A 19,720-nucleotide genomic window follows, 5' to 3' on the forward strand; every position below is an offset into this window, starting at 1 on the left:
TAATTTCCCACAACATTAAGAATTATAACTTAAATACAGAAACTGAAATGTGCTACAATACTAAACTTATTTCTAAGTAAAGCTACTCCATCAACGGATAACCAGAATGGTCTTATCCGTTGAGGCTACAAACACTAGATTTCTACTTAAGTGTTTTGTTTAACTTATCATCAAACTAATACACATATTCCTAACAATTAAAATCAATAGTTGAAGGTGATTCCGGGATCCATTTGGGATGCTCAAATAGTCGATTTGAAGCTCTCTTCAAGCTCCATATATTGATATGAACATCATTAACTGAGGTTGATTCTTCTGTAACTTCGTTTTCTTCATTTTTTTGTTATTTAAATTCGGTTTTGATTTTAGAAGGATTGTTTGATGTTTTGGTTGCTTGATTGATGTTCCTGGGATCCTAAGGATCGATTTGGTATATTGATTCATTAATTTTGATTAAGATTTCATTAAAATCGAGTTCTTGGTTTTATAGTTTTTTTAATTTGATTTTTTTGATTAATCTTGGATTGGTGATGGAGTTTGATGATACCGATAAATTGTAAATGCTTAGAGGATTGATTTAAGCTATAAACTGCGTTGTTTGGTTCAGGAACGAGCGAATTCGGTTTTTCCGATTAGTTCATCGGAGAACTTGAGTTTTGATCGGAGATTATAACTCCGATGATGGTTGTTGATTCTGGGTTGGTGAAATGGTGTGAAGAATGGTTTGGGATCGATTCAGTAAGAGAACCGGTTGAAACGGAGTCGAATTGGGGCTGTCCGGACGTCGCCGGAAAACAGCGAAGTCGCCAGTTTCTGGGGACGAACCCAGATTTCGGTCGACCTTCGACCGGTTTCTGGTTATCTTCCTCAACCCCACCGCCCTCAGATCTTTCCCAGACTTTTTACGGTTTACAAACATATTTCTGTTATTTCCTTTTTTTGTTTATTTCAAAATTCATTTCTTTTTCTTTTAAAAATCATTTAATTTAATTTCAAAATTCATTTAATCATTATCTCAAATTCTAACAATTATTTCCTTAATTATTTTAATTTCCTAAATTTATTTTCTTTTATTATTTCAGAAACCCAATTTGATTTAATTATTTATAATTTAGTTTAAGTTAATTATTTATGAATTTAATTAATTGATTAATTTATTTAATCAATTAATTTTATTTATAAATAGTTAAATAAATATAAATTATTTATAATTAATTCAAATAGTTTCTAAAAATCATTTTTAAACTTTTAAAAATTATATTTTGATATTTAAAAGTCAATTAATTTTATTATTAATTGATTTAAATCTATTTATTTCTTATTTTATTCGTAATAATTAAACCGTTCGTCCGTTTAATACGAAACGAACGCGTATAGACTCATAAAAATATTGCACTTTCAATAAAAATACTTTTAAGTCCTAATTTCTTTTGTATCACAATGCTATTTAATTTGTGTATCAGTTTGAGTCGGTATTTGATCGGTAAAGGCTAGTATTGACCTGATTTTCATTCTGAAAGCACTGAGACCTATCTTTTAATGATCTGACTTATGTGTTACATGAAATATATGATTACGTGTTATACGAATACCATGATTACGTGATATATGATATGCATGCTATCTGTCTACAGTTTTAAAATGCCATGCTTAGTTATAAACGATCGGGTAGATGTCAAGACGTATAGTTACGTCGATTGAGTTTGGTTTTGTCAATTAAGATAGTCCTTTTGTTTATAAAATTGAGTAGCAAGGAGCGCAGTCAAGTGTTAGACGGATATAGTAGCCAACAGTTATAAGTAGAGTTATAGTAAGAGATTATCGAGCATACCAGGCAAGTACCCTAACTTCATTTATCATTCAAGTGACGTTTATTTCGAATCATACTATGCAATTATTTATGTCGTCACATATCATTCAAGTGGTATTGACTCTGAATTTAACCTTTCAATTTCTCTACTATTCTAAGTTCAGAATAGTTAAATATTTTTATATTTCGCTACAACTTACTCTATACAGTGAAGCTTTGAAATGAGATTAGCGAATAACTAATTGTTCTGGTTATTTCGCCATTGGTTGTTGAGAAAACTCCGGACCATGAGAAATGGGGAGTTATGTGGTTAAGGATGTCATTTGATTCGACTCCTTTGACGGAAAATTATTTTTATGGGTTGGATGGTTGCTTAAGAGGCCGTGGCGGCGGTCCAGTGTGAGCTATGTGTTATACGGGATATAACACCTTGCTAGGCCAATATGTGCCTTGGGTACCTTTTGTTTAGTTGGATATGCTTCGGCATACCGGTGTTGCTCCGCGGCTGATCACCGGCGGCAACACACCGTCATTCGAGGATTCCGATCCAAAAATAAAATATATTGTAAATGTTGTCTATTATCAAATGCATATCAGTTTTGATACTGTTTAGGTATTGTGGTTTGGTTTTGTTCATCAGATATATTGTTGTTGTTGTTCAAATCATAAGCTATTTACTGCTTGCTAAGCATTTCTTTCGCTCATACTTGTTTCATATCCTGATTCTTTCAGCTAGGCCAGGACAAGCTTAAGTTCCAGGTCTGACCAGAGGTTGTGTGCTTGTAGATAGTTTGTTGTGTTTTCCCTGTAGACAGTTTGGGACACTTGAATAGTATAAAGGTTTGTAATAAAATTTGAATAAGTTGTAAAACTAATTAGACTTATAGTTTGTAATAACAGTTGGTTTGTATTAGTGCCTATTCCATACTATAACCTATGATCGATCCAGTTATATGTAAGGGGTCATATTTATTATATTATTCCGATGTGATTATTTTATTATGGTTTATTGGCTAGTGACCCCCAAATCTAGACCCCGGGTTTGGAGGGCGTCGCAGGTTGGTATCAGAGCTACAGGTTATGGTTACTGAAACAGGCTTAGGATTGTCATAGAGGAGTCATAGGAAGATCACATAAGATAGGCGCGTGTAGTTTAGCTGTTATAGGATTAAATTTAGGTTATTGGGTTGGGTTATAGTTAAGTTGTTCATGATCCTTATTTTGTGTTTAGCTCTTGGCTTTTGTGCCATTGCTTTGTTATTGTGTTGGTTTTGAAAATGGTAAGAAGTGTTGGAAAAGGGGTTGGGAGGTTGTGTTGCAACCCTATCCCCCGTTTGTTGGTTATTTGAGATTTCGAGCAAGGATTTAAAAGGTTTGGATAATTCTTCGTGGATTTTTCTTTGTGTTGTTATTCTCAAGATAATAAGCAGGATTATGTGATAATCATATCGCTTGTGTTAATATGGTAGCAAGTTTATGATATTTTGAGAAGGAATAATGTTTGAGAATTTTGATATGCTAAGGAATTGCTACATATTTGACACAATGCTTGACAGATTATTATATATGTTGCATGTTTCTTACCAGAATAATGGCACCAAAGAGAAGGAATAATTCAGGAGAGGATCGTACCGAGGGTCGGACAGATCCAGCGATTGTCCATATGTTGGGACTAATGCAGCAGCAGATGTTACATCTTACACAGCAGCAACAACAGCAACAACAACAACAACAACAGCAGCAAGCAGCAGCACCACCTGCAGTGACTTTTAAGCAGTTTCAAGCAGTGAAGCCACCTGAGTTCAAGGGAAGTGCTGATCCTGTGGAAGCCAATGCATGGCTCAAGGAAATGGAAAAGGCTTTTGAATTAGTCAGAGCAGGGACTGAACAGAAGACCAAGTTTATAAGCTACTTTTTGAAGGGTGAGGCGAACTATTGGTGGGAATCCACGCGAGCATTGGAAGGAGGTGAGTTTATAACTTGGGAAAGGTTTACCGAGCTATTTCTCGAGAAGTATTTCTCGAGAAGTATTTCTCGAGGTATATGAAGAATCAAATAGAGATCCAGTTCCTGAATCTGACCCAGGGAGATCTTACTGTCGCTGAGTACGAAGCTAAGTTTACTGAGTTAGCGAGGTTCGTGCCAGACCAGGTTGACACAGATGAAAAGAAAGCAAGAAGGTTTGAACAGGGATTAATATTTTGGATTCAGAATAGGGTGGCCATGTTTGAATTAACTTCATATGTGGCAGTGGTGCAGAAAGCAATGGTGATTGAAAGTAAGAGTGATATGTATCAGAAAGGAAAGGATGGGAATAAAAGGAAAATAGAAACCTCAAGAGGAGGCCAGCAACAAGGTAACTTCCAGGGCCGTTTCAATAAAAGGCCAGAGTTTCAGAATAGCAAGAGTGTGGGATTCAAGAAACCACAGCCAGGGAATGGGAATTGTTTCCAGAATTTAAATCAGCAGAGGCCCAATCGTCCACCAGCGTCAGATTGCAAGTTTTGTTGTAGAAGGCACTTTGGGATTTGTAAGGCTAATGTGTTGTGTTACAAGTGTAATCAGAAGGGACACTATGCTAATGAGTGTCGAAGTCAGACTACAGCCCAGAAATCAGGGACAATGTGTTTCAAATATGGAAAAATGGGGCATATTGCCAGGGACTGCCTGATAACTGAACCAGCAGCTAATGTGGCAAGAATTGAAGGACCACCAGCAAAGGACCAGCCAAAGGCCAGGACATTTAACATGACTATGAAGGATGCTGTTCAAAGCTCTGACGTGGTTGCAGGTACGCTTCCAGTCAACTCCGTAGATGCTAAAGTTCTATTTGATTCTGGAGCTACAAGGTCATTTATTTCTCAAAGTTTTGTCGATAAACTGCATTGCAAAGTTAAGTTGTTAGAACAAGCATTAATGATAGAATTAGCTAATAAGAATCAAGTTTCCGTCGACCGAGTGTGCCCGAGGTGTGATATTGAGATAGGAGACATCATTTCTAAGCCAACTTGATACCTTTTAAGTTGGGAGAATTTGATGTTATTTTAGGAATGGATTGGTTGTCATAAAATAACGCTCAGATTGATTGTAAGAATAGGAAAGTAAGACTTCAAACATTGGGTAGTAAGAAGAAGGTGGTATTTTGAGGAAATAAGCAAGAGAAGAAGTTCTTAACGGTAGCTCAAGTGAAGAAGTTATTGCATCAGAATTGTGAAGCATATTTGGCCCATGTGATAGACACCAGCAAGGAAGTTCCAGCACTAGAAGCGATTCCAGTTGTCAACGAATTTCCAGATGTCTTTCCAGACGATCTACCAAGATTACCTCCCGATAGAGAAATTGAATTTGCGATTGATCTAGCACCCGAAACAGAACCAGTTTTTAAAGCTCCGTACCGGATGGCACCAGTGGAGATGAAAGAATTGGCAACATAGCTGCAAGATCTTTTGGAGAAAGGAGTTATAAGACCGAGTGTATCCCCATGGGGCGTACCAGTACTGTTTGTCAAGAAGAAGGACAGGAGTATGCGACTGTGTATTGATTATCGAGAACTGAATAAGCTTACCATTAAGAATAAGTATCAATTGCCAAGGATCAATGATTTATTTGACCAATTAAGAGGCGCTGTATGGTTTTCTAAGATAGATTTAAGATCTGGATATCATCAACTGAAGATCAAGCCAGAAGATATTCCAAAGACCGCATTTAGAACCAGATATGGGCATTATGAGTTTCTAGTAATGGCATTTGGATTAACCAACGCACCAGCATCTTTCATGGATCTGATGAATCGAGTATTCAAGAAGTATTTGGATAAATTCGTGATCGTATTCATAGACGACATCTTGATTTATTCTAAAATAGAAGAGGAGCACGCAGAGCACTTGAGGATAGTTCTGGAGACACTGCGATAGGAGAAATTATACGCAAAGTTTTCCAAGTGTGAATTTTGGTTAAAAGAAGTACTATTTCTTGGACACGTGATTAGCAATAAAGGAGTGGAAGTGGATCCAGCAAAGATTGAAGCTATAATCAACTGGGAGAGGCCAAAGATACCAACGGAAGTACGAAGTTTCTTGAGATTGGCAGGTTACTACAGAAGATTCGTGCAAGATTTTGCAAAAATAGCTATGCCGTTGACAAAGCTCACCAGGAACAACCAGAATTGAATGGGATGAGAAGTGCGAGGAGAGTTTCCAAGAATTAAAGAATAGATTAATATCTTCTCCAGTGCTAGTCTTGCGAGATGAACAAGGAAATTTTGTGATCTACAGTGACACGTCATACAAAGGATTAGATGTGTTTTAATGCAACACGACAAAGTGATAGCCTATGCTTCAAGACAGTTGAAACCACATTAAGAGAAGTATCCAACGCATGATCTGGAATTGGCAGCTTTGCATTGAAGATTTGGAGGCATTATGTTTATGGGGAAAATTGTGAGATCTACACGGACCACAAGAGTTTGAAGTATATCTTCACCCAGAAGGAATTGAACATGAGGCAGAGAAGATGGTTAAAACTAATCAAGGATTATGACCGTACTATCAACTATCATCCAGGCAAAGCAAATGTGGTGGCCGACGCTCTGAGCAGAAAAGAAAGGTTAAACATGATAATTTCATCCGAGGAATTGATCAAGGAATTTGAAATAGAGGTCAGTACCCCAAGTATGTCTACAGAGGTATTGTGTGCAATGTCTTTTCAACCAGAACTATTCAAGAAAATAAGAAGATGTCAGGAAGAAGTAATGAGCCATGAACGAGACAGTTTGACAGGAGAAGAGATAAGGAGTCAAAAGGATGATAAAGGGATATTAAGATTTTCTTCCAGAATATGGATACCCAGCGTAGCCGAGCTGAAAGACGAAATTCTTCGAGACGCTCATAACTCTAGATATTCAATTCATCCCGGGAGTACGAAGATTTACAGAGACTTAAGAGAAAACTTTTGGTGGCCAAGCATGAAGAAGGAAATTGCAGAATGGGTAAATAAGTGCTACACTTTCCAGCGAGTCAAAGCGAAACATCAAAGGCCCAGTGGATTAATACAACCATTGGACATTCCAGAATGGAAGTGGGAGCATATCGCGATGGATTTTGTAGTTGGATTACCGAGGACCAGGGCAAATCATGATCCTATTTAAGTTATTATTGACAGATTAACGAAGTCTGCGCATTTTCTTCCTATCAGCGAGAGATTCTCAATGGATAAATTGGTACGGTTATATCTTAAGGAAATTGTGACCCGACATGGAATTCCAGTATCCATAGTTTCAGACAGAGATCCTCGATTTAATTCAAGATTTTGGAGAAGTTTTCAAGATTGTCTCGGAACGAAGCTGAAAATGAGTACCGGGTATCATCCGCAGACAGATGGTCAAAGTGAAAGGACGATTCAGACTATCGAAGATATGTTAAGGGTATGTGCTCTAGATTTTGAGGGAAGTTGGGACGAACATTTGCCATTAGTTGAATTCTCCTATAACAACAGCTATCATGCCAGCATTGGGATGCCGCCTTACGAAGCTTTGTACGGGAGAAGATGCAGATCTCCAATATGTTGGGAAGAAGTTGGTGAGAGAAAGATTTTGGGTCCAGAATTGATCCAGCAGACGAAGGAAAAAATAGAACTCATTCAAAAACGATTAGTAGCAGCTCAAGATTGTCAACGTAAATATGCTGATCCTTCCAGAAAGGATATAGAATTTGAAATTGGAGAAGCAGTGTTATTGAAGGTTTCGCCTTGGAAAGGGTTATCAAGATTTGGGAAGAAAGGAAAGCTGAGTCCGCGTTATGTTGGCCCTTTTGAGATTTTGAGGCATGTGAGAAAGGTTGCTTACGAGTTAGCGTTACCACCTCACATGCAGCATATTCACAATGTGGTCCATGTGTCGATGTTGAAGCGTTATTTGCCTGATTCGAACCATGTGATAGAATATGAGCCAATCGAGATTCAGCCAGATTTATCTTTTGTAGAGCAACCAGTGCAGATTTTAGATAAGAAAGAAAGAGTGCTTAGGAATAAGTCTATATCTTTAGTGCGAGTCTTGTGGAGAAATCCCAAGGTTGAAGAGTTGACCTGGGAGTTGGAAAGTGAAATGCGATCCAAGTATCCTCATTTGTTTTCCTAAGCTGATTCTGAGGACAGAATCCTGTTAAAGGGGGAAGGATGTAATATCCGGGAAAAATTATGTGAATATTATGTGTTAAATAAATAAATATTATGTGTTTTATAAATTTAAAGTGATCATTGCCATGATATTAGATGATATAGTTGTTATGTGTGTTTCTGTGCGGGCCAGAAAATTTTTCGATTGATTAATATACATTTAAACTGCAATTATATGACTTTATCTGTAATCAGGACACGTATTTATTAGCGTCTTTATTAAGATATCTGTTTTATTTCAAGTTATGTGCGTTTGAGTGTATTTTAGGTATTTTCGGGTTTATTTGGTAATTTAGGGATCGTTTTTGTTTTTCAGAAATTAACGGATCGGGACCCCACCGGGACGTCAAACCCCACAAAATCCGTGTTTTCATTTTTATAAAATTATTCATATTTCAAATACCCTTTATTTTCATATTTTTGAATTATTCGCAATTTTTGGGGAATTTTGACATTAATTTTGTATTTTATCGTTTTTAAAATTATTCCCCGTAATTATTATTTTGAGGCCCTAATTAATATAATTAGGGGATAAAAACACCCTTAATTTATTTTGGGATATTAATATATGTACATATATAATAGCTGATCAGATTAACAAATTTATTTTATTTTTATAAAACTTCAGAAAAAAAAAATATATATATATATATATAATAAAAAGAAAATCAAGAATAAGTGGGGATGTTCTTGAGGGCAGAGATTAAAATCAATAGTTGAAGGTGATTTCGGGATCCATTCGGGATGCTCAAATAGTCGATTTAAAGCTCTCTTCAAGCTCCATCTATTGATATAAACATCATTAACTAAGGTTGATTCTTCTGTAACTTCATTTTTTTAATTTTTTTGTTATTTAAATTCAGTTTTGATTTTATAAGGATTGTTTGATGTTTTGGTTGCTTGATTGATGTTCCTGGGATCCTAAGGAACGGTTTGGTATATTGATTCATTAATTTTGATTAAGATTTCATTAAAATCGAGTTCTTGGTTTTATAGTTTTTTTAATTTGATTTTTTGATTAATCTTGGATTGGTGATGGAGATTGATGATACCGATAGATTGTAAATGCTTAGAGGATTGATTTAAGCTATAAACTGCGTTATTTGGTTCAGGAACGAGCGAATTCGATTTTTCCGATTAGTTCATCGGAGAACTTGAGTTTTGATCGGAGATTACAACTCCGATGATGGTTGTTGATTCTGGGTTGGTGAAATGGTGTGGAGAATGGTTTGGGATCGATTCAGTAAGAGAACCGGTTGAAACAGAGTCGAATGGGGTATCCGGACGTCGCCGAAAAACGGCGAAGTCGCCGGTTTCTGGGGATGAACCCAGATTCCGGTCGACCTTCGACCGGTTTCCGGTCATCTTCCTCAACCCCACCGCCCTCAGATCTTTCCCAGACTTTTTCCGGTTTACAAACATGTTTCTGTTATTTTCTTTTTTTGTTTATTTCAAAATTCATTTCTTTTTCTTTTAAAAATCATTTAATTTAATTTCAAAATTCATTTAATCATTATCTCAGATTCTAAAAATTATTTCCTTAATTATTTTAAATTCCTAAATTTATTTTCTTTTATTATTTCAGAAACCCAATTTGATTTAATTATTTATAATTTAGTTTTAGTTAATTATTTATGAATTTAATTAATTGATTAATTTATTTAATCAATTAATTTTATTTATAAATAATTAAATAAATATAAATTATTTATAATTAATTCAAATAATTTCTAAAAATCATTTTTGAACTTTTAAAAATTATATTTTGATATTTAATAGTTAATTAATAAAATTATTAATTGATTTAAATCTATTTATTTCTTATTTTATTCGTAATAATTAAACTGTTCGTCCGTTTAATACGAAACGAACGCGTATAGACTCAGAAAAATATTGCAATTTCAATAAAAATACTTTTAAGTCCTAATTTCTTTTGTATCATAATGTTATTTAATTTGTGTATCAGTTTGAGTCGGTATTTGATCGGTAAAGGCAAGTATTGACCGGATTTTTATTCTGAAAGCACTGAGACCTATCTTTTAATGATCTGACTTATGTGTTACATGAAATATGTGATTACGTGTTATACGAATACCATGATTACGTGCTATATGATATGCATGCTATCTGTTTACAGTTTTAAAATGCCATGCCTAGTTATAAACGATCGGGTAGATGTCAAGACGTATAGTTACGTCGATTGAGTTTGGTTTTGTCAATTAAGATAGTCCTTTTGTTTATAGAATCGAGTAGCCAGGAGCGCAGTCAAGTGTTAGACGGAGATAATAGCCAGCAGTTATAAGCAGAGTTATAGTAAGATATTATCGAGCATACCAGGCAAGTACCCTAATTTCACTTATTGTTCAAGTGACGTTTATTTCGAATCATACTATGCAATTTTTTATGTCATCACATTCAAGTGGTATTGACTCTGAATTTATCCTTTCAATTTCTCTACTATTCTAAGTTCAGAATAGTTAAATATTTTTACATTTCGCTACAACTTACTCTATATAGTGAAGCTTTGAATTGAGATTAGCGAATAACTAATTGTTCTGGTTATTTCACCATTGGCTGTTGAGAAAACTCCAGACCATGAGAAATGGGGAGTTATGTGGTTAAGGATGTCATTTAATTCGACTCTTTTGACGGAAAATTGTTTTTATGGGTTGGATGGTTGTGTAAGAGGCCGTGGCGGCGGTGCAGTGTGAGCTATGTGTTATACGGGATATAACACCTTGATAGGCCGATATGTGCCTTGGATACCTTTTGTTTAGTTGGATATGCTTCGGCATACCAGTGTTGCTCCGCGGCTGATCACCGGCGGTAACACACCGTCGTTCGAGGATTCCAATCCCAAAATAAAATATATTGCAAATGTTGTCTATTATCAAATACATATTAGTTTTGATACTGTTCAGGTATTGTGGTTTGGTTTTGTTCATCAGATATATTATTGTTGTTGTTTAAAATCATAAGCTATTTACTGCTTGCTGAGCATTTCTTTCGCTCATACTTGTTTCATATCCTGATTCTTTCAGCTAGACCAGGGCAAGCTTAAGTTCCAGGTCTGACCAGAGGTTGTGTGCTTGTAGATAGTTTGGTGTGTTTTCCCGGTAGACAGTTTGGGACGCTTGAATAGTATAAAGGTTTGTAATAAAATTTGAATAAGTTGTAAAACTAATTAGACTTATAGTTTATAATAACAGTTGGTTTGTATTAGTGCCTGTTCCATACTATACATGTGATCGATCCAGTTGCATGCAAGGGGTCATATTTATTATATTATTCCGCTGTGATTATTTTATTATGGTTTATTGGCTAGTGACCCCCAAATCTAGACCCCGGGTTTGGAGGGCGTCACACTAGTACCTATATTATCTCGTAGTGTTCTGAACTTATTTAGTATCATGTTTTCATTGAAACCCATGGTGACGATGCGTTCGATCATGAACTAATCGTTGTCATGGGATTCTAGCGGATTTATTTTTAGATTTCAATAGTTGATTGTTTTAAATCTTTAGTATGTGGTAATTTATGATTTCCTAGTTTGGTTGTGCTTATTCATCTTTGATGCGTAGCTAACATCTAAGATTGTTCATTAATCTCTATAGAAGCGACAGTGTTTAGAACTTGCCATGCTAGTATAGGTTTATGTATGGATTTACATGCATGATTCGTAGTATAATTTTAACCATCTTACACACCCTATATAATCATAATAGATAACTTGTTCTTAAACCGTTATGTTTTCAAATCTTATAGGCATATAGGGTCTAAGAATAATTGTTGTCTACTCAACTTCTATCTTGATTGTGGATGTTTAATAGTAGAATATACTTATATCAAAATATAGCGTTTACTAATTTCGTGTTATCTGATTAGTTATCATCACCATCGCATACTATTGATAAAGACATAAACATTGAATGGAGTATTTAATAAAGTTAGAATCTCATGTTTTATTCTCATATAAGTAATTTACTTATAATCTCTTAGTTAATCCATCCTAGTATAATCTTTTAAGTAGTTAATCAACTCAAATTTGTTACTTGTCTTAGCTGTATACGATAATCATATATTGTTGTATAAGTGCATAATCTGAAGTTAACCTAAACCAGTCTCTGTGGGAATGAACTTGACTTAAATCTTATACTACTTGTGATCGCGTGCGCTTGCGTGTATTTTCATGTGTGTTTTATTTCGAGTAAGTTTTTGGCGCCGCTGCCGGGGACTCGGTGTTAATTTTTAGTTTATGTGCTTGACATCAGTGGTCGTTAAAGTTCAATGACTTAGATTACTTTACTTACTATAGTTACTTTGTTGTGTTTCAGGTACTCTAAAGAGCGTGTATACCAACACATTCTCAGTCTTGTAAGGAAATAATTGAAGAAGATAAGGAAGTTGAAGAATTGGAAGAAGAAGTTTTTGAAGAAGTTGAAAACGTTGAAGAAGAAGAAGTGATCATTATAATGGGAGAACCAGCAGCAGCAACGAAAGCATTGATGGATTATTTTCAACCAAAGATCAATGACATTCAATCTAGCACTGTCAGGCCAACTATCACAGCTAATACCTTTGAGATCAAACCTGGCATGATTCAAATGGTGCAGAATTCAGTCCAGTTTGGGGGTACTCTAACGGAAGATCCCAATATGCATATTAAGGATTTCATCGAGATCTACGACACCTTCAAGTTCAATAATGTTTCTGAAGATGCTGTGAAACTGAGACTTCTCCCATTCTCTCTGAGGGACAAAGCTAAGAGCTGGTTACACTCTCTACCAGCTGGTTCTATTGCGACATGGGAGAATCTTGCTCAGAAATTCCTTACTAAATTCTTCCCTATAGCAAAGATAGCTGCAATCAGGAATGCTTTTACTCATTTTGCACAGCAATCAGGAGAATCTATGTGAAGCCTGGGAGTGCTACAAGGAGATACTTAGGAAGTGTCCTCATCATGGAATGCCTGACTAGATGGTGATCAATTGCTTTGATAATGGTTTGGGAGCACAGTCAAGACCTATGCTCGATGCAGCATCAGGTGGAGCTTTATGAGCCAAGAGCTATGAGGAAGCTTATGAGCTTATTGAGATGATGGTTGCGAATGAATATCAGAATCCAACTCAGAGGCTACCACAAGGCAAGGTAGCAGGAATTCTGGAAGTGGATATGGCTACGGCTATCGCTACGCAGTTAAAGGCGTTGACTATGAAGGTCGATTCTCTGACCAACTATGGTGTTCATCAGATAACTAGTGTTTGTAAGCTTTGAACAGGTTCTCATACGATAAAGCAATGTGTTATATCTAGTGAATCAACTCAGTTTGTGAGCAACTTTCAGAGGTCGCAGCAACCTGAACCTGCTACTTATCATCATAACAACCACAACCATCCTAACTTCAGCTGGAGCAATAATCAGGGTGGTATGTAACATCCATATCAGCAGTTTAGAAACAAGCAATTCAATCCTCCTAGTTTTCAACAACAGTTTGCACCAAGGCAGCAATTTCAGCCACAGGGGATGCAGCAGCAATCTCACGGAGGTTCCAGTCCATCCTCGAATAAAAAATATGAATTGGAGGAGTTGAGGCTTATGTGCAAAAGCCAAGCGGTTTCAATCAAGACTCTGAAGAATCAAATAAGGCAGATTGCTAACGCCTTATTGAACCGACCTCAAGGAACTCTTCCAAGTGACACAGAGGCCAATCCAGGATAGAGAGAAGTCAAAAAATAGCTTAAGGCAATTACTCTGAGGTCTGGAAAGGTCACGAACCCCAAAATCATCAAAACGAAGATTCTAAATTTTTTCTCTGGAAGGAGGGCGCGCCCATGCCCTATAGCAGCATGCCCGCGCCCCTTCCAGTTTCAGAAAGAGAAAAAATTGACAAAAAGGTTGATCAGAAGGATGGCGAAGCGAAAAAGAAGAAAATTTCTACTGAAAACACTACTCCTGAGCTGAATACAGGGGATAAACAAGTCTATCCGCCTCCCCCATTTCCTAAAAGATTTTGAAGCAGAAATTCGACAAGCAGTTTGCCAAGTTTTTTGAGGTTTTCAAGAAGTTTCACATTAACATACCATTTACGGAAGCTCTAGAACAAATGTCGAGCTATGCTAAGTTCATGAAGGGTATTCTACCTCGGAAGCTAAAACTTGAGGAGTTGGAAACCATTGCTCTAACGGAAGAGTGCAGTATTGTGCTGCAACAGAAACTTCCTCCTAAGCTTAAAGATCCAGGACGCTTCACAATACCATGCACTATTAGAAACTTATCTTTGATAAGTGCTTATGTGACTTGGGAGCTAGAATCAATCTGATGCCATTGTCAGTATTCAAGAAACTTGGTCTTCTTAAACCAAAACCTATAAACATGTCCTGACAACTAGCTGATCGATCCATCACTTATCCGCGAGGTGTAGTGGATGATGTATTGGTTAAGGTGGACAAACTCATTTTCCCTGCTGATTTTTTCATTCTGGACTTTGAGTAGGATAAGAAGATTCCCATTATCTTAGGGAGACCATTCTTAGCTACTGGCCGAACTCTTATCGATATACAGAAGGGTGAGCTTACTATGAGGGTTCAGGATCATGACGTTACCTTTAATGTCTTCAATGCAATGAAATTCCCTACTGATAAAGAGGAGTACTTTAAAGTAGAGTTGGTCGACTCTGTAGTAACTTCGGAGCTTGATCATATGCTAAGGACCGATGCCTTAGAGAGAGCCTCAATAGGGGAATCTGATAGTGAAGATGAAGAGGGGGCAGAGCAGCTGCAGTATTTGAATGCTTTTCCCTGGAAAAGGAGGTTAAATTTGCCATTCGAGTCTCTTGGATTAACAGAGCTGAAAAATTCTCAAGAGCGTCTCAAACTATCTATTGAGGAAGCTTGCACACTTGAGCTCAAACCACTGCCTGATTAATTGAGGTATGCTTTTTTAGGCGATGCATCTACTTTGCCTGTTATTATTGCATCTGACCTTTCAGGTAGTGACGAAGATAAGCTCTTGAGAATTCTGAGAGAGTTCAAATCAGCAATTGGATGGACTATAGCAGATATCAAGGGAATCGACCCTTCTTATTACATGCATAAAATTCTGCTTGAGGAGGGAAGTAAGCCAAAAGTTGAACATCAGAGAAGACCCAATCCTATCATGAAAGAGGTTGTAAAGAAGGAAATTCTTAAATGGCTGGATACATGGATCATTTATCCGATTTCTGACAGTTCATGGGTGAGCCCAGTGCAGTGTGTGCCTAAGAAAGAAGGCATTACAGTTGTTGCTAATGAGAAGAACGAGCTCATTCCTACTCGGACATTTCCAGGGTGGAGAGTATGCATGGACTATCAGAAGCTGAATAATGCCACCAGGAAGGATCACTTCCCTCTTCCATTCATTGACCAAATGCTTGACAGTTGGCTAGTCATGAGTATTATTTTCTTCTGGATGGGTATTCGGGCTATAATCAGATTTGTATTGCCCCAGAAGATCAAGAGTAGACCACTTTTACTTGTCCTTTTGGCACTTTCGCTTTTCGCCGAGTTTCTTTCAAACTTTGTGGTGCACCTGCTACTTTTCCGAGATGCATGATGGCCATATTCTTTGACATGATTGGAACTAATGTGGAGGTGTTCATGGATGATTTTTCTGTATTCGGGACTTCTTATGATGAGTGCTTTCATAATCTTGGGTTGGTGCTAAAAAGATGTGTTGAGATCAATCTGGTGCTCAAATGGAAAAAATGTCACTTTATGGTGCAATAGGGTATCATTCTTGAGCACAAGGTATCTAGAAAAGGTCTTGAAGTAAATAAGGCCAAGGTGGGGGTTATTGAAAATCTTCCTCTTCCAATCTCAGTTAAAGGAATCCGTAGTTTTCTTGGTCATGCAGGTTTTTATCGGCGATTCATCAAAGACTTCTCCAAAATCTCTAAACCCTTGTACAATCTGTTGGAGAAGGATGTTCCTTTCAAATTTGATGAAGAATGTTTGGGTGCTTTTGAGAGTTTGAAAAAGAGTTTGACTACAACACTTGTTATTACTGCACCTGATTGGAATGAGCCCTTCGAGATGATGTGTGATGCTAGTGATTTTGCAGTTGGAGCTATTCTTGGCCAGAGAAAGAAGAACATATTCCATGTGGTTTACTATGCTAGTAAAACCCTTAATGGTGCCCAGCTGAACTACACTACTACAGAGAAGGAGCATTTGGCGATTGTCTATGGTTTCGAGAAATTTTGATCTTACTTACTTGGAACAAAAGTGACAGTTTTTACTGATCATACTGCTATTCGATATCTCGTCTCGAAGAAAGATTCAAAACCTTGATTGATTCGATGGATTCTATTGCTTCAGGAGTTCGAGCTAGAAATCAAAGACAAGAAAGGTACAGAAAATCAAGTAGCGGGTCATTTCTCGCATTTGGAAGATCAAGGTAAAGATTCACACGATAAAACATTAATCAATGAATCTTTTCCTGATGAGCAACTTTTTGTGGTGCAAGAAGAAGAACCATAGTTTGCAGACATTGTGAACTATCTTGTGAGTAATGTCATTCCCCAAAAACTCTCTTATGCTCAAAGGAAGAAGTTTCTACATGAGATGAAGTAGTATCGATGGGATGAGCCATTCTTGTTCAGACAGGGAGCATATCAGATTATCAGGAAATGCATTCCGTATAGTGAGATGGAGGGTATTTTGCAAGATTGTCACGCCACTGTGTATGGTGGTCATTATGGTGGAGAGAAGACAGCTGCCCGTATTCTTCAAGTGGGATTTTCTGGCCAACTTTGTTTAAAGATGCTCATCAGTTAATGTTAAGATGTGATCACTGCCAATGAGTCGAAATTGAATCTTGACATGTCAGCTGCTGGAGAGAAGAGAATGCTTCAACTTAATGAACTTGACGAATTCCGTCCTCAGGCATATGAGAACAACAAGTTATACAAGAAGAAGGTCAAGAGATGGCATGATAGGAGGTTGGTGCACAAGTCATTTATGGCTGGTCAGCAAGTTCTATTGTTCAACTCTCGTCTCTGACTTTTTCCAGAAAAGCTCAAGTCGAGGTAGTCATGTCCATTCATTGTCAAAACTGTGTTTCCATATAGAGCTGTGGAGATTTTTGATAAGCATCTGGACCAAGCGTTCAAGGTTAATGGTCAGAGGTTGAAGCATTACTATGGTGATATAGCAAACCATGAGGTGGTGAGCGTCGTTCTTGTGACAACTTGATTTCGAAGTTTCACGTAAAGCTTACGACGTAAACCAAGCACTTCGTGGGAGGCAACCCATGATTTGTTGTATAGTAACTTCGGAAAAAAAGAAGCAAAAAAGTAAAAAAAATGAAATTTTATCCAGAAGCATGGGGCGCCGGAAACTGGGCAGCCGCGCGACCTTTTTAGGAAAAAAAAGAAAAAAAATTAAAAAATTCAGTCACAACCCAAGCCCAACCCGAAATTTATCCTATTTTTACCCTAATTCTACACCCTAAACACTTTTAACCCCTACACCCATCCCTTTACCTCTTATATATATACATCTCTTCTTATATACACAACCATCTCATATACTTACAAAACCCTAGCCTCTATACATACACTACTAACACCTAATTCACTCACTTGTTCGTTATGGCACCCAAAAGAGCACGAACCACGGGGAGTAGTAGAACTCATCCCTCATCTACTGAGGATTCGATTGCGGGTGGCACGACGAACAGATTCTCTTCTCCATAAGCACAGGCAGAGTTTACCCGGTTGATGTCTAAACCTGTTGTAAAAGAGAGGGGTTTCTTACCCACGGCTAAGGATGAGAAGCTTTTGGAGATGATTGTTGGGATGGATTGGCAGACTTTCTGCGAGACACCCGACGCAGTCCCATTGAGCATTGTACGGGAATTTTATGCTAATGCTAAGGCAGACAAGAATGGGTTTTCTGTGGTTCATAGGTTGACTTTTGATTATATTTTTGATGCTATTCATCGGGTTATCAATCAATCTGCGAGACTTCCGTTTGCTGAGGATTGGGTGCCGAAGACTAAGCAGGATTTGGACTTGGATTATATTATGGTTGAGTTGTGTGTTCCTGGCACAGAGTGGAATTACAAGGCGGGCACGAATGAGCCGCTTACTTTTCATGCTTCATGTATGAACATGTATGCTAGGGCTTGAAACCTGTTTGTGTGTGCTAATATTATGCCATCGTCGCATTCACACATGGTTACTGTGGATCGGGCTATTCTGCTATGGGGGATTTTGAATAAAGAATATGTGGATCTCGACTATATGATTCATCAAAGTATGTTGCACTTTCTGCGAGTGGGTACCACAGGGGCGATTTCTCATGCTTCCATTGTTACGAAGTTGTGTGCTTTGGTTGGTGTTTGGTGGCCCGAGCATGAGCAGTTATAGATGCCGAGTGCTCCTATCGATAGTTTGATGATTTCGGTGAGCCAGGAGTGGTATGACGGTAAAGTCGATGAGAAGGGCTTGGGTTAGACATATGATCATCTATCGGGTGGCCGACTAGCTGATCAGACTTATGCAATAGGTTCTTCTCAGGCACGTTAGGCAGCTACTAGTTCTTCTCGTGGAACCGCTAGATCTTCTCGTGCTCAGCAGACAGGGGATAGTTCTGGACTTGGAGACGCTTAGTACAGGAGATTGACTAGGCACATGAATGCGATGCAGGATATTCACAATCGTTTTGCTGCAGATTTGACACAAGCTTTGGGTACTGCTTTCCGGGCCTCTGGTGTCAAGGTCGATTGGCCTGTATTTGGAGCTGATATCGTGTACCCGCCACCTGATACTCCATCCGAGGAGGATGATCCCACCGATGACTAGCTATGCCTTGTTTCCTTATTATTACCTTTAATAAGGACATTAAATATTTTAAGTTTGTGGGTGATAATATAAAGTTTATTAGTCTGTGTTGTGTCCATATAGATTCATATTGCATGTTTAGTGTAGTTCATTCATATTTTTACATGATTGTTCATATAGTTGTTTGTATTGCATTTTTTTTTGCATATTTGTTTGTGTTTGTATATGAGTCCATTTAGTTGCATTTGCATGCATATAATATGATGCCTTAGGTTGAGTTGTTTCTGATTGGTTGATTGATGATAATTTGAGTGTAGTGATGTCGAATAGAGGGATGATTAAGTCCTAATAAATTGATTTGCATGCCCAGAAATAAAGTTTTGTTCACAAGTCTTATAGGTTGCTTTTCATCTAGATTATGATCATACTTGTTTGTTGTTGAAATTTAATCACTTAGTTATATTTAGAATTATTTCTATTCTCGTAATGATGCAGGAACACTGATTTCTAAACTAGAGAAAAAAAACATGGATATCATTGCTAGTTGTGAATAAAGCTAGGCGTCAAATGGCTAGTAGTCGGCTCATATTTTTATGAGTAGTCTAGGGTTGAATGAGATGGAGTGAAACACACTCATTCAAAAATCATTGAAAAAATAAAGAAAAAAAATAAAAAGAGAAAAAAATAAAAAAATAAAAAAATAAAAAAAATAAAAGAAAAAAAATATGTGTTGTTATGTGTATATGCAGAATTGACCAAGGGTGAGCTCTTTAATACACGAGCAAGTAAGTTCTAGGGGACTTTGTGCCTAGTGACCTAAGGCTTGTATAGTCTAAGATCCGCTAACCTAAAGCTCGCTACATGGGTATTATTGTATAAATCTTTTGGGACCTCATTCATTGCACGGTCAAATAAGC

The 19,720-nt window shown here is 37.2% G+C and overlaps 1 non-coding gene across 1 annotated transcript; it reads right to left on the bottom strand.

The window, feature by feature from the left end:
• Positions 1 to 12,843: 12,843 nt before the first annotated feature.
• LOC141694620 (small nucleolar RNA R71) lies at positions 12,844 to 12,948 on the bottom strand. The gene has a single exon (XR_012563908.1). It is a non-coding gene; the product is annotated as a small nucleolar RNA R71 (small nucleolar RNA).
• Between the last annotated feature and the right edge of the window lie 6,772 nt (positions 12,949 to 19,720).

The sequence above is a fragment of the Apium graveolens genome, chromosome 10 (genome assembly GCF_009905375.1).
Source record: "Apium graveolens cultivar Ventura chromosome 10, ASM990537v1, whole genome shotgun sequence".
Lineage (NCBI taxonomy): Eukaryota > Viridiplantae > Streptophyta > Magnoliopsida > Apiales > Apiaceae > Apium > Apium graveolens.